At 50.2% G+C, this 12,207-nt stretch overlaps 1 protein-coding gene and 1 long non-coding RNA gene across 6 annotated transcripts in view; one reads left to right on the top strand and one right to left on the bottom strand.

Moving 5' to 3' along the window:
• RNFT2 (ring finger protein, transmembrane 2) overlaps positions 1–12,207 on the bottom strand; it is a 65,130-nt gene that overhangs the window by 19,556 nt on the left and 33,367 nt on the right. The gene's annotated exons all lie outside the window — the stretch shown is intronic.
• Positions 3,750–7,270, top strand: LOC123288057 (uncharacterized). Its single transcript, XR_006531554.2, has 3 exons — positions 3,750–4,390; positions 5,079–5,248; positions 5,507–7,270. It is a non-coding gene; the product is annotated as an uncharacterized lncRNA (long non-coding RNA).

The raw sequence follows: 12,207 nt of genomic DNA, 5'->3' as shown, positions 1-12,207 counted from the left end.
CTTATCTTTGGGCTTTACATAGAAAGAAAGAAACTTCTTAAATTTAAGCTACTATTCTTTTGGGTTCTTTGCTGTTATTAGCTTATTCCAGTTCTAACTAATACAAAGGGTTTGGCACTCAGTGGGTGACTAACAAGTGTTTGTTGAATGAATGAATGAATGAATGAATGGCTGGGCTAAATGACCTTGTGGCTCAAACAGCTAGGTTTTCCACAGGTGTGGCTCACAGAGAACCCTGATGCCAAAGGTGCTAAGAACTGAGGGTCTGCATACAAGGAAGTGCTTATAAAATGACAAGGCTAGGAGAGAGGAAAGAGGTCTGTCCAGTGACTCCTGGGTTGGGCCCAAGAGCACCATGGGAAGACATGCAGTCTAGGAGGAAGGAAGGAAGGAATGTGGCCCTGGGTTCAAGTCCCTGCTCTCTCTCTTCCAAGCTGGTAAGGCCCGGGAGTCTGCGCTCATACAATGGGGAAGAGCATGGACTTTGGAGTCAGGTGACCCGGGTTTGAATTCTGACTCTGTCTCTTACTGAGTGACCTGGGGCAGGCCACTTCATCCGTCTATGCCTCAGTTTGCTCACTGGTAAAATCAGGCCAATGCTAGGACCTACTTGCTAGGCTTCCCAGGAGGAGAGAGGAGCTAATGCACGTAAAGAGTTGACTTCAGTGCCCAGCACATGGTAAGTACTCAATAAGTGTTAGTTGTAGCTGCTGCTTGCAGTCTGGCAAGTATGAAACATCTTACAGACACAATGAATTAAGACGGATTAAATAGGATGGCAGTGGACCAGAAGGCGGAATGGAAAAGAAGTGATTTTTATATGTAATCATTTGTAATGTGAAACAGTTAAAGGTGTAGGGTTTGAAGGCAGATAGCTAGGCGTGCATCCTTCCTAGCTGTGTGATCTTGGGCAAGGTACTATCTCTCTCTGGGCCTCAGTGTTCTGTGTGATGGGAATATTAATCAGTTCTAACATTCCGGGCCTCTAAGCACTATTACAAGAACTACTGGTATAAGAGCCAGTGTTATAGAGTCTCTTTTGGTTGTAAGTGACAGAAAGCTAACTTGAGGTAGGTTACACAAAGAATGAGATGTACTGGGTCACAAAACGGGGAAGGCAGGGGTGACTCTGGCTTCAAGTACAGTTGGATCCAGGAGCTCAGACAATGTAGTCAAAGATCTCTCTAGACTTCTATAGTTTTGGCTTTCTATCTCTCCTCCTCTTCCCCATCTCTCAGCTCAAGTGGTCTTTGCTCCTCTTCCTGAGTAAGCTTCATTCTCTCCTGCCAAGCACAGGCTCCCTCAAAGTGGTGATGATGATGATGATGGTTATCACGTACTCAGCTCTTACTATGTGCTAGGCACCATCCTGCAGTATAAAACTTTGAGGTAGGTGCTATTAATGCTCCCATTTTACAGATGAGGAAACTGAGGCACAGAGAGGCTAGGCAACCTAACCCCCACCCCCCACCCCCCAGCTAGAAAGTGCTGAATTTGTCCATACCAGGTAGGAATGATGACCACTGGCAGCCCCAAGCTCATACTCCTACAGCTTCAACTCCAATATAAACAGGGATCCTGTTTCTCCCTGGGCCCATTTACCAAGCTGAATGGCAAGCCTTGTCTGGAGTCAAATCTTCACCCTTGGAACCAGCCTTGGAGGCCAGAGGAGGTCAGGGGGTTCTATGATTGGTCGGGTGTGGTCACACGGCCAGAGTGGGGCGCCATGAGTGACAGCCTCATCAGAACCACAGGGAGAGGGAGAGGCGGTCCCCCCACTAGAAAGGGGTTACCAGAAACAGGAGGCTGTGAAAGGCCCCTGAACTAACGCTAGCACAGGGCCAAACGCAGTCCTCCCGGCAAAGCCCTCCTTCAACGTGCGTGAAAACAAGCAGGAATTGCACCCAGCCTCCAGGGCCGGAGGGGCCCCTCGGAAGTGCGAGGGCCCCCGGCCTCTGAGCGGCTTTCTCTCGTTTGCTTTTCTTGCCCTGGACTGCTCATTAGCCTCGGATCACCACAGGGGACAGGGGATGGGGCCACACTTCCTGCTCTGAGATGGGCGGGCCGGGCAGGCACAAGGAGGCTGAAAACAAAGACTTGTTTTCCTGGGAAGGCAGCCTGTGGGTCTGTCATGATTGCAGGCGGCCTGGGGACGCAGCCGACAGGGCCCTTCAGAACAACACAGCCGCAACAGTGACCTCTGAAGCTCTGCGCATCACGGAGGGGCAGGCGGCCGAGCTGGGTCTTCTCCATCTTGAGAAGGCCGAGGGTCGGGGAGACCCTGACCACTACCTTCAGAACAGCGGGGCCAGGAGTGGTGGGAGAAACGGGTGTTGCGGGGCCTGGGAATAGAAGGAAGGCTAGAGAGGAATGCAGGGAGGGAGGGAAAAGGAGATAGACACAGGAGAGGAGAAAGGGAATGTGTGCAGAGGAAGAGAAGAGAGAGGTGACAGAGGCCCGAGGAAGAAGGGTAGCTGGAGTGACAGACCAGGCAAAGAGGGCGCCAAGGAGGAGAAAGTATTATCTTTATCATTAGGCATTTACCATGGGTAGGAATTGCACATCAAATGATCTATTCCCACTTCTCAGATGAGAAAGCTCAAACACAGAGGCACAGGAGGGAGGAATAGAGTGTGGGTGAATAAGCGAGTGAGAGAATTACAAGAGGGAAGAGAAAAGAAACTAGCAGAAAAAGAGAAATAGGCATGGCTCAGTTCGGTGATGAAATTTTCTCTGTGGAACACAGTACCTGCGTGCTACCCCCAAACTCTGACAGCCCAAGGAGACGGACACTGTTATTATGAGCCCCAGTTAACAGGTGAGGGAACAGAGGCTCAAAGAGGCGAAGCAGGTTGTCCAGGTGCTAGACAGGGGTAGAGCCAGGATTTAAAGCCAGTCTGACTTCCCATCTCTTGCTTTGAGCAGCCGTGAGGAACAGAGAAAGAGAGATCTTAGGAGATAAAGTCAGATGTGGGGAGAGAGAAAGAAAAGAATAAAGTGTGCTGGGGTGAGAGAACCAAAGGGGGATGATAGAATTCAGAATAAGGTACCCTTGGCAGGGGTGCCAACCAGAAGAGGGAATGAAGGAATCTTATGGGGGCTGGAAATGTCTTATAGCTGCACTGCCCAGTACAGCAGCTGCTCATCGCATGTGGCTCTTGAGCGCTTGAAATGGAGCTAAATCCGAACTGAGATGCACTGAAAGTATAAAAGACACAGAGAATTTCAGTCTGAGGAAAATAACAGCAAAAAGGTAAAATATCTCATTAAAATTTTTAAATTAATTACATGTTGAAATGAAAATACTTTGGGCATACTGGGATAAATGAAACATATTATTAGAATTAATGTCACCTGTCCCTTTTTACTTGTTTAATGTGGCTGCTAGCAACTTTTCCATTGCCTTGTGGGCTCGGGTTCTGTTTCTACTGGGAAGCGCTCATGATATCTTGAAACAGATTGCCATACATATACATATTTTGCATATGGATACATACATATGTAAAAATTCATCGAGCTTGTATACTTATAATTAGAGCACTCTACAGTATATAAGCTATGTCTCAATACAAAAATAAAGTTAAGAGCGAGTCAGGATGGAGCCAGGCCGAGCCCGCGGCAGGTGGGGGGCGGGGCCAGAGCCTGGCGGGGGCGGGGCCAGAGCCCGCGGCTGCGCGTAACCTGGCAACCGGCGCTGCCGGTGACGTCACCGGCCGGCGGCGGCCATGCCCCCCCCCCTCCTTTGGGCGGCGCGGGCGGGCGGGGCCGCCTGCCTCCTCCTCCCCGGGGGCCCCGATGAGATCACCGCGGCGGGCTGCCGGCTGTCCCCGCGCTCCCAACAAATCGACTCCGCGGCGAGCGCCGGCATCTCATGATCTCATGGCCCCGCGGGACGGCGCCGGCCGATGAGGTCACAGCCCCGCGTCCCGGGCCTCCCCGGGCTGCGCGCCGCCGCCTCCGGGCGCCCCGCGCGGGTCCCGACCCCGAGCCCGCGCCTCCTCGGCCTCCGCGGACAAAGGAGGTCCCTGAGGCGAAGGGCAGAGCTACCGTCTGCCTCCTTCCCACGTGAGCCCTCTGACTCTCCCCTTCGTCCCCTAGCTGTCCCCAACACCTCCGCCCCTTTGTCACAGCTCCTCTCTGCTCTGATGGGAACAGTGATCAGGACCACGCTTGGCCGGTGCCCGCGATGTGTTGAGCACTTTATATTAAAAGTCTCTGTTCCACATGACAAACCCACCGGAGAGGTATTATCGGGACTCGTCTGCGGATGAGAACGGGGCTCCGAGAGGGGAAGTGACTTCCTGCAGAGCTGGGATTTGATTCCACGGCACAGCCTTTCTATGACTCCACACCACCTTCTCCAGAAAAAGATGAAGCCTTCCCGAAGATGGTGAACAATATCCCCTCCCTCCCTCCCCCAGGGTCAAGCCATCAGACAGTCAGAGAGGGGCCAGTGAGACTCTTAGAGGTAGAGGGCTCCACAGCTCACTGCCGGCAACAGGTTCTCCATCACTTACTAACTGCTCACACAGCTCCTCAGCAGATCTCCAGCGACAGACACTGCCGGGGCCCACAGGGAGGGAGGAGAGTGACATTTACTGAGTGGCTGCGATGAGCTGAGCCAAGCAGTGAGTCAGGGCCTATTACCAAGGGCAAAGGTGCGAGGGGGTAAGTTCCAGCTCCATTTTGCCGATGAGAAAACTGACTTTATTTTAGCCAAAGTCAGATGGCAAGGAAGTACAAGTTTCAGCTCAAATACCATTTCCACAGAGAAAACCCTTCCCATTTCCCTAAATGAGTCTTCCATGTATTTCTGTTCTCTTTTCTGCCCAGTGCTTATCATAATTTACAGTTTTATGTTTGTATGTTTGTTTAATGGTGATCTCCCCAGCTAAATGAAAGCAGGGACCCTATCTGTCGCATCCCCACACCTATGCAGTACCTATCATACAGTAGACACTCAATAAATATTTTTGGGGTGAGTGCAAAGAATTGTTGGCTCAGGCTGGTGGGCAGTGCTGATGTCCAAGCCCAGGTTTGTTTGAGTATAAAGCTTGGGCTTATTCCGTACTTTCTAGGAAGTCTGAGCCTCGTGGTCCAACTACTTGACTCGCCGTGAAGTCCCTCTGGTGCTCACTCAGAGCCTATTATTTCTACGTTTACTACAGTACTGACAAGCTCGACGTTGCGGTTTCCCGACTAGCAGTGTCCTTGGTACCAGAGAGGAGAGGGGAGGAGGTGCTTGTTGGTAAGAAAGTAACTATGGAAGGGAGGTTATGAGTGCTTATGCCTGCTCTGGTCTTTACTAATAGTTCTGCAGGGAAGGAGATATAAAACTACAAAAAAGCAGACACAAGGAAAATGAGGGGATGGTAACCACAAAAATCCCACAGTTTCTTATGGGCAAAGAGGGAGGAAGATGGATGGAACCCAGGAAACGTGCACAGGGAGCTTCTAAGACACTACTAATTGTCTTTTTCTTTTTCCTTTTTTTTTGGTGAGGAAGACTGGCCCTGATCTAACATCTGCTGCCAATCCTCCTCTTTTTGCTTGAGTGAGATTGTCCTAACATCTGTGCCAATCCTCCTCTATTTTGTATGGGGGATGCTCCAACAGCATGGCTTGATGAACACTGTGTAGGTCCATACCTGGGATCTGAACCTGCGAAGCCTGGAGCGGAGTGTGTGAACTTAACCACTATGCCATTGGACCAGCCCCTAATTTCCTACTTTTTAAGCTGGGTGTATGAGTATTTGTTGTTATTATCTTTTAATACCTTACAGGTGTTACTAAAAAAAAGCCACAAGCAGAAAATGTGCCCACATTTTAAATCGACTAAAACAACCCTATAAGGCAGAGGGCAAATTAGTACCCCCAATTTATAGATGGAGGAAACTGAGGCTCGGTTTCAGAGAAGTTCATCATTTTGCCTAAGATCACAATGCTCATAAGAGGCGGAGAATTTGAATTCAAGTCTGACGTCAGCACAGATGCTCTTACCCACCACGACATCCTGCCTCTGCTAACTGGACACTCAGTATTAAAGACCAGAGGCAGTGAAGACACCTGTCACCTTCTCCCTGCCCCCCCTCCACCCCCCATTTCCTACAAAGGTCCTCTCTGTGCTCTTCTGGGTTCCAGGCCCAGGATGAGGAGGAGGCCAGAAAGCATGCTGACAGCTGGGGTCAGCCTCTAGTACTGTGGCCCAAGGGGCCAGGTGACAGAGAGTCCTTGGGGCCGGGCTGAGGCCCCACAGGAGTGACCAGGCTGCGAGGAGAGACCTGCCCTCAACAGCAGCAGCCAGGTGCCCAGTTTCATGGGCTGTGGTTCCCTTGATTTAAGAGCCTCAGCCCCATGAACAGGAAGGGCCCAGGCCACGTGGCCCAGCAACACGCACGCATACGAGGAGCTTCCTTACAAACAGAGCCCTGCTCCCCAGGACCCAGGAGACGCCTAATTACAAGGTGTTGATGATTAAGCCCGAAGTGGCCTGGGGCCCTGTTAGCCACAGAAAAGTGGCCTCTGCCCTCTGTCCCAGTCCCAGGTGGATGAATGCGCTCATCTGTCCTCACGCCAGCCACCTCTTAGGTGCAAACACTCTGGGGTGCAACTGTCAGGCCTGTCCACCTCCTGGAGCGCTGACGGTTAGCTGCAACGGAGGCAGGAACACAGATGGGCAGAACGTGCCTCCTTCTGGGGGGTCTAGAGTCCATGACAGGAACTAGACAGACATGGGCCCCAATTGCAGGTGTGTCCTTCTGCTGGGAGGGTGACTTTGCCCAAGTCACATCGCCTCGCTGGGCCTCAGTTTCCTCATCTGCAAAGGGGGGATGTGGCAGGCTGAATAATGGCACCCAACGATGTCCAGTCCTAATGCTGGGAAGCTGTGAATGTGGTACCTTACGCGGCAAAGGGAACTTTGTGCCTGTGCAGGTATGATCACGAATTCTGTGATGGGGGGATTATCCTGGATTATTGGGGGGCAATGTAATCACAAAAGCCTTTATCAGAGGGACGCTGGAGGGTCAGAGTGAAGGAGGCAGAGGTTGGAGAGACGTGCTTTGAAGATGGAGGAAGGGGCCGCAAGCCACAGAACACGGGAAGCTTCTAGAAGCAAGCGAACAGATCCTCCCCGACAGCCTCCAGAAGAACCTGCCCCGCAGACACTTGGACTTTTGCTCCCTGATGCTAATTTTGGACTTCTAACCTCTAGAACGATAAGATAATAAATTCGTGTTGTTTTAAACCACTAAGTTTGTGGTCATTTGTTCCAGCAGCAATAGGAAACGAATCTAGGGAAGATAGTTCCCACTGCCACAAGCACAGCATCAGCATCCAACGGTCAGAGAATCTTAGTCTAAAGCCTCTCTCTGAAGGCTCTATGGCAGGATGGGAGAAGGCCAGAAAGCATGCCTGGGGCTGGGAGCGGTCGCTGGTGCTGTGGTCCTCTGCCGCCTCTCTGGCTGTATCTCCTACCAGCAGGGCCAGCTACATAATTTATGATGCCCAGTGGAAAATGAAAATGCGAGGCCTCTTGTTAAAAAATTAAGAACTTCAAGACAGCAGCAGTAGACCATTAAACCAAGTGTAGGGTCCTTCTGCACACCAGCTTGCACACCCATGAAGCTGGCCCTGCCCCCATTCTTCTCCAGTCATACTGACTTGCTGCTCCTTGAATTTGCCAAGCACGCTTCCACCCCAGGGCCTTTGCACATGCTATCTCCCTTGCCTGGAATACTCTTCCCCAGATATCTGCATGGTGCACTTGCTTGCTTCTTTCAAGTCTTTGCACCTTCTCAGTGAGGCCTTCCCTGATCACCCTGTTTAAGAGAGCAGCGCCCACCGCACATTTTGTTTTATTTTTCTCCACCTGACTTACTGCTTATTTATTTCACTATCTTATTTCTGTAAGTCTCTTGAAAGCGGATACTGTGTCTTATTCACTGCTGTATCCCTAGGACCTAGTACAGGGTAGGTAGACCTAGTACAGAGTGGGTGGTCAAAAAAAATACTAGTTGAGGGGGCCGGCCTAGTGGCGCAGCAGTTAAGTGCGCCCATTCTGCTTCTCGGCAGCCCAGGGTTCGCCAGTTCGGATCCCGGGTGCGGACGTGGTACCGCTTGGCAAAAACCATGCTGTGGTAGGCGTCCCACGTATAAAGTAGAAGAAGATGGGCACAGATGTTAGCTCAGGGCCAGTCTTCCTCAGCAAAAAGAGGAGGATTGGCAGTAGTTATGTCATGGCTAATCTTCCTCAAAAAAAAAAAAAACAAACTACTAGTTGTTAAGGAAGTGAAGCACCTATATAATGAAAATTACAAGGCCTTTCTGAGAGAATTGGATGACGACATAAGGAGATGGAAAGACATTCCATGCACATGGATTGGAAGAATAAAATGTCCGTTCTACCTAAAGCAATCTACAGATTCAACGCCATCCCAATCGGAATCCCAATGACATTCTTTACAGAATTAGAACAAAGAATCCTAAAATTTATATGGGGCAACAAAAGACCCCGAATTGCTAAAGCAATCCTGAGAAAAAAGAACAAAATGGGAAGCATCACAATCCCTGACTTCAAAACATACTACAAAGCGACAGTAATCAAAACAGCATGGTACTGGTACAAAAACAGGCGCACAGATCAATGGAACAGAATTGAAAGCCCAGAAATAAAACCACACATCTATGGACAGCTTATCTTCGACAAAGGAGCTGAGGGCATACATTGGAGAAAAGAAAGTCTTTTCAACAAATGGTGCTGGGAAAACTGGAAAGCTACATGTAAAAGAATGAAAATCAACCATTCTTTTTCACCATTCACCAAAATAAACTCAAAATGGATCAAAGACCTAAAGGTGAGACCTGAAACCATAAGGCTTCTGGAAGAAAACGTAGGCAGTACACTCTTGGACATCAGTATTAAAAGGACCTTTTTGGACACCATATCTTCTCAGAGAAGGGAAACAATAGAAAGAATAAACAAATGGGACTTCATCAGACTAAAGAGCTTCTTCAAGGCAAATGAAAACGGGATTGAAACAAAAAATCAACCCACTAACTGGGAAAAAATATTTGCAAGTCATATATCTGACAAAGGCTTAATATCCATAATATATAAAGAACTCTCACAACTCAACAACAAAAAATCAAACAACCCAATCAAAAAATGGGCTGGAGACATGAACGGACATTTCTCCAAAGAAGATATACGGGTGGCCAATAGGCACATGAAAAGATGCTCATCATCGCTGATAATCAGGGAAATGCAAATCAAAACTACACTAAGATATTACCTTACACCCATTAGAATGACAAAAATATCTAACTCTAATAGTAACAAATGTTGGAGAGGTTGTGGAGAAAAAGGAACCCTCATACACTGCTGGTGGGAATGCAAACTGGTGTAGCCACTATGGAAAACAGTATGGAGATTCCTCAAAAAATTAAAAATAGAACTACCATACGATCCAGCCATCCCACTACTGGGTATTTATCCAAAGAGCCTGAAGTCAGCATTTCCAAAAGTCCTATGCACCCCAATGTTCATTGCAGCATTATTTACGATAGCCAAGACGTGGAAGCAACCTAAGTGCCCATCAACAGACGAATGGATAAAGAAGATGTGGTACATATATACAATGGAATACTACTCAGCTGCAAAACAGAACAAAATCATTCCATTTGCAATAACATGGATGGACCTTGAGGGAATTATGTTAAATGAAATAAGCCAGTTAGAGAAGGATAATCTCTGTATGATTCCACTCATATGAGGAATTTAAAAATGTGGACAAAGAAAACAGATTAGTGGCTACCAGGGGAAAGGTGGGGTGGGGGGTGGGCACAAAGGGTGAAGTGGTGCACCTACAACACGAATGACAAACATTAATGTACAACTGAAATCACACAAGATTGTAACCTAACATTAACTCAATAAAAAAACAAAAACAAAAACAAAAACTACTAGTTGAAAGAACGAATGGGTGGATAGATGAATGTAAAGTGTCTAGGCCAGTTCTTGGCATGCAGTCTGTGCGCAGTGATCACTCTGCAATGCTGCAATGACAATATTATCATCATTTACTCCTAGGGAAGGACGAGAGCGAGGGCTAGTGTCCTGCCTTCCAGGGCCGCCTCTCCTCTGCTGACTTAGCTTTTTCACTGGAGAATAAATCATCATGGCAACCACTTACGGAGCCGCAGTGACTGGAAGCCTTCACGCACAGGCACGATCCTGATTAACTTCCACATCGGTATGATTACTATCCCTGTTCTACAGATGAGGAAACTGAGGCTTAGAGAAGCCTACGGACCCACCCAAGGTCCCATGGCGAACAAGGGGAGCAGCTGCAATGGAACCTGCCTGTGTGTAGGCCCTCTCACTGACTGCCCACAGCCTGCTCCGGAGAAAACAGGCCTTTGCAACACTCTCAAGGAGTTCCCTAGTTCAGCCGATGTGTTTTGAGTACCTACAGTGTGCTCTGTACTGTGCTCAGGATAAAAGGAAACACACGAGAGACCTGGTTCAGCGCTCGCCAAGCTTAAAGTCCAGCGGGAGAGACGAGCCAGCAACCACACCATCACACTAGGCAAGCAAAACAGAAATGACCCTGGGGCTGTGGCAGGCAGCGCAAAGGCAAGTCGCTCAGCCCCAACTGGGGCCAGGGTTAGGTCCAGGCATTCCCAGGGGAGCTGAAGTGTAAACAGAGACCTGGGGGCGATTAGGGGTCAGCCACACGGGGCTGGGGGCCAGGGAGAGTGTTCCCAGAAGAGAGAACAGCCACTGCAAAGGCCCGGAGGTGACGGAACACGAGCATGACTGGCGGCGGGGGGGTTGGTGACCGAGAGAAGTTCAAAACATCTGGCAAGGGACGGATGGATGTCAGGCAGGAAAGAGAGGCGAGGGCCAGGCAAGTGCTCAAAGACTCCTTCCCCTCTAGTGGCTTCAAGATTACAGCACTGCGTGGAAACCAGGGGATGATGGCTGCTCCTCTCCCAATAGGCAGCACCCTGGACACAGAAGTCAGGCCGCAGGAACCCCGCCCCTTCCCTAGTGTGGGGACAAGGCTGCTCTAGGTGATACCAAGCCCAGGGGCCTGCAGCAACTGGTCTAGCCCATGAGGGAACAGAGACGCGCCCCTCCTCGCCACTGCCATCGGGCTGCCCTGCGCATTCTTTCTGCTGTCCCTCAGCACAGAGTGTCATGGGGCTGCAATGGGCCAGGGACCGCAGGATATGTCTCTGTTCCAGGGGTCCTCTCCTTGTTCTTTTGTGTGTCTCTCCTCAACCTTTCCATCAGCCCCTTGAAGGCAGGCAAGGTCTTATCCTCACAGCAAAGAGTCAGCAGGCACGGAAAACTCTGCTAGGCCTTCCAGATCCATGACCTCATTTGCTCCTCCTTGAGCTGGGTAATACGATCTGTCAGTCTCAGACACAGATGTGGCCATGGGAGCCCGAAGCTGTGAACTCGCTTACCCAAGGATACACAGCTGGTGGCAAAGCCAGCTTCAAACCCAGCCGCTCAGACCCGGCCAGGGCTGGGCACGCGTAGGTAATTAGGAAGTGGGACATCTCTATCCTTCTCTGGCCCATTTGAGGTCTGACCTTGGCCCTTCTGGGTCTTGAGGAAGAGCCAGAAATCTGCCGAGGCTTGGAGGGCTCTCAGCCGCGGAGCAGCAGGGCCTGGCTTTACCTCCGACCTCCAGCAGAGTCCTGCCCCGTGAGGGTCATGAGGGAGGACGTGTCAGGAACTGCTGAAGGCACTTCTACTGTGTTGTTTCAATTTCTTTTCTAGCTCACCTCAAATCTCCCCTAAAACCCTTAGAAGTAAACAGCGTCACCTCCTTTTTTACAGATGAGGAAACTGAGGCCCGGAGCGGAGCGGGAAGGTGACTGGGCAGAGGCGACATGGACGGAAATGGCAGGAGGAGGGTTCCAACTGGGATCCGCCTGCCCCCCAGAGCAAACTCTTTCCAGGTGACTCTGGAACCCTTTGACAGGCTGAAAGTTGAGAAGTCTAAGCTGCGGGGCTCCCTTGAGCCAAATCTCAGTTCCAAGCCCCCTTCTTCCCCCTAGGGAACTTCTGGGGGAAATACGAGAGCAGGACAGCCCCGCCCGCAGCAGTGTAAGCCAACTACAGAAAACCCTGCGCCACTCCAGGGCCCCCTGGAAGGGAGGAGGCGATGTGGACGCCTTGGAGGCCACCTC

This window comes from Equus asinus, chromosome 8 (assembly GCF_041296235.1).
Source record: "Equus asinus isolate D_3611 breed Donkey chromosome 8, EquAss-T2T_v2, whole genome shotgun sequence".
Taxonomy (NCBI): domain Eukaryota; kingdom Metazoa; phylum Chordata; class Mammalia; order Perissodactyla; family Equidae; genus Equus; species Equus asinus.
The sequence above is the reverse complement of the archived record's forward strand: the minus strand, read 5'-3'. Positions and strand labels throughout refer to the sequence as shown.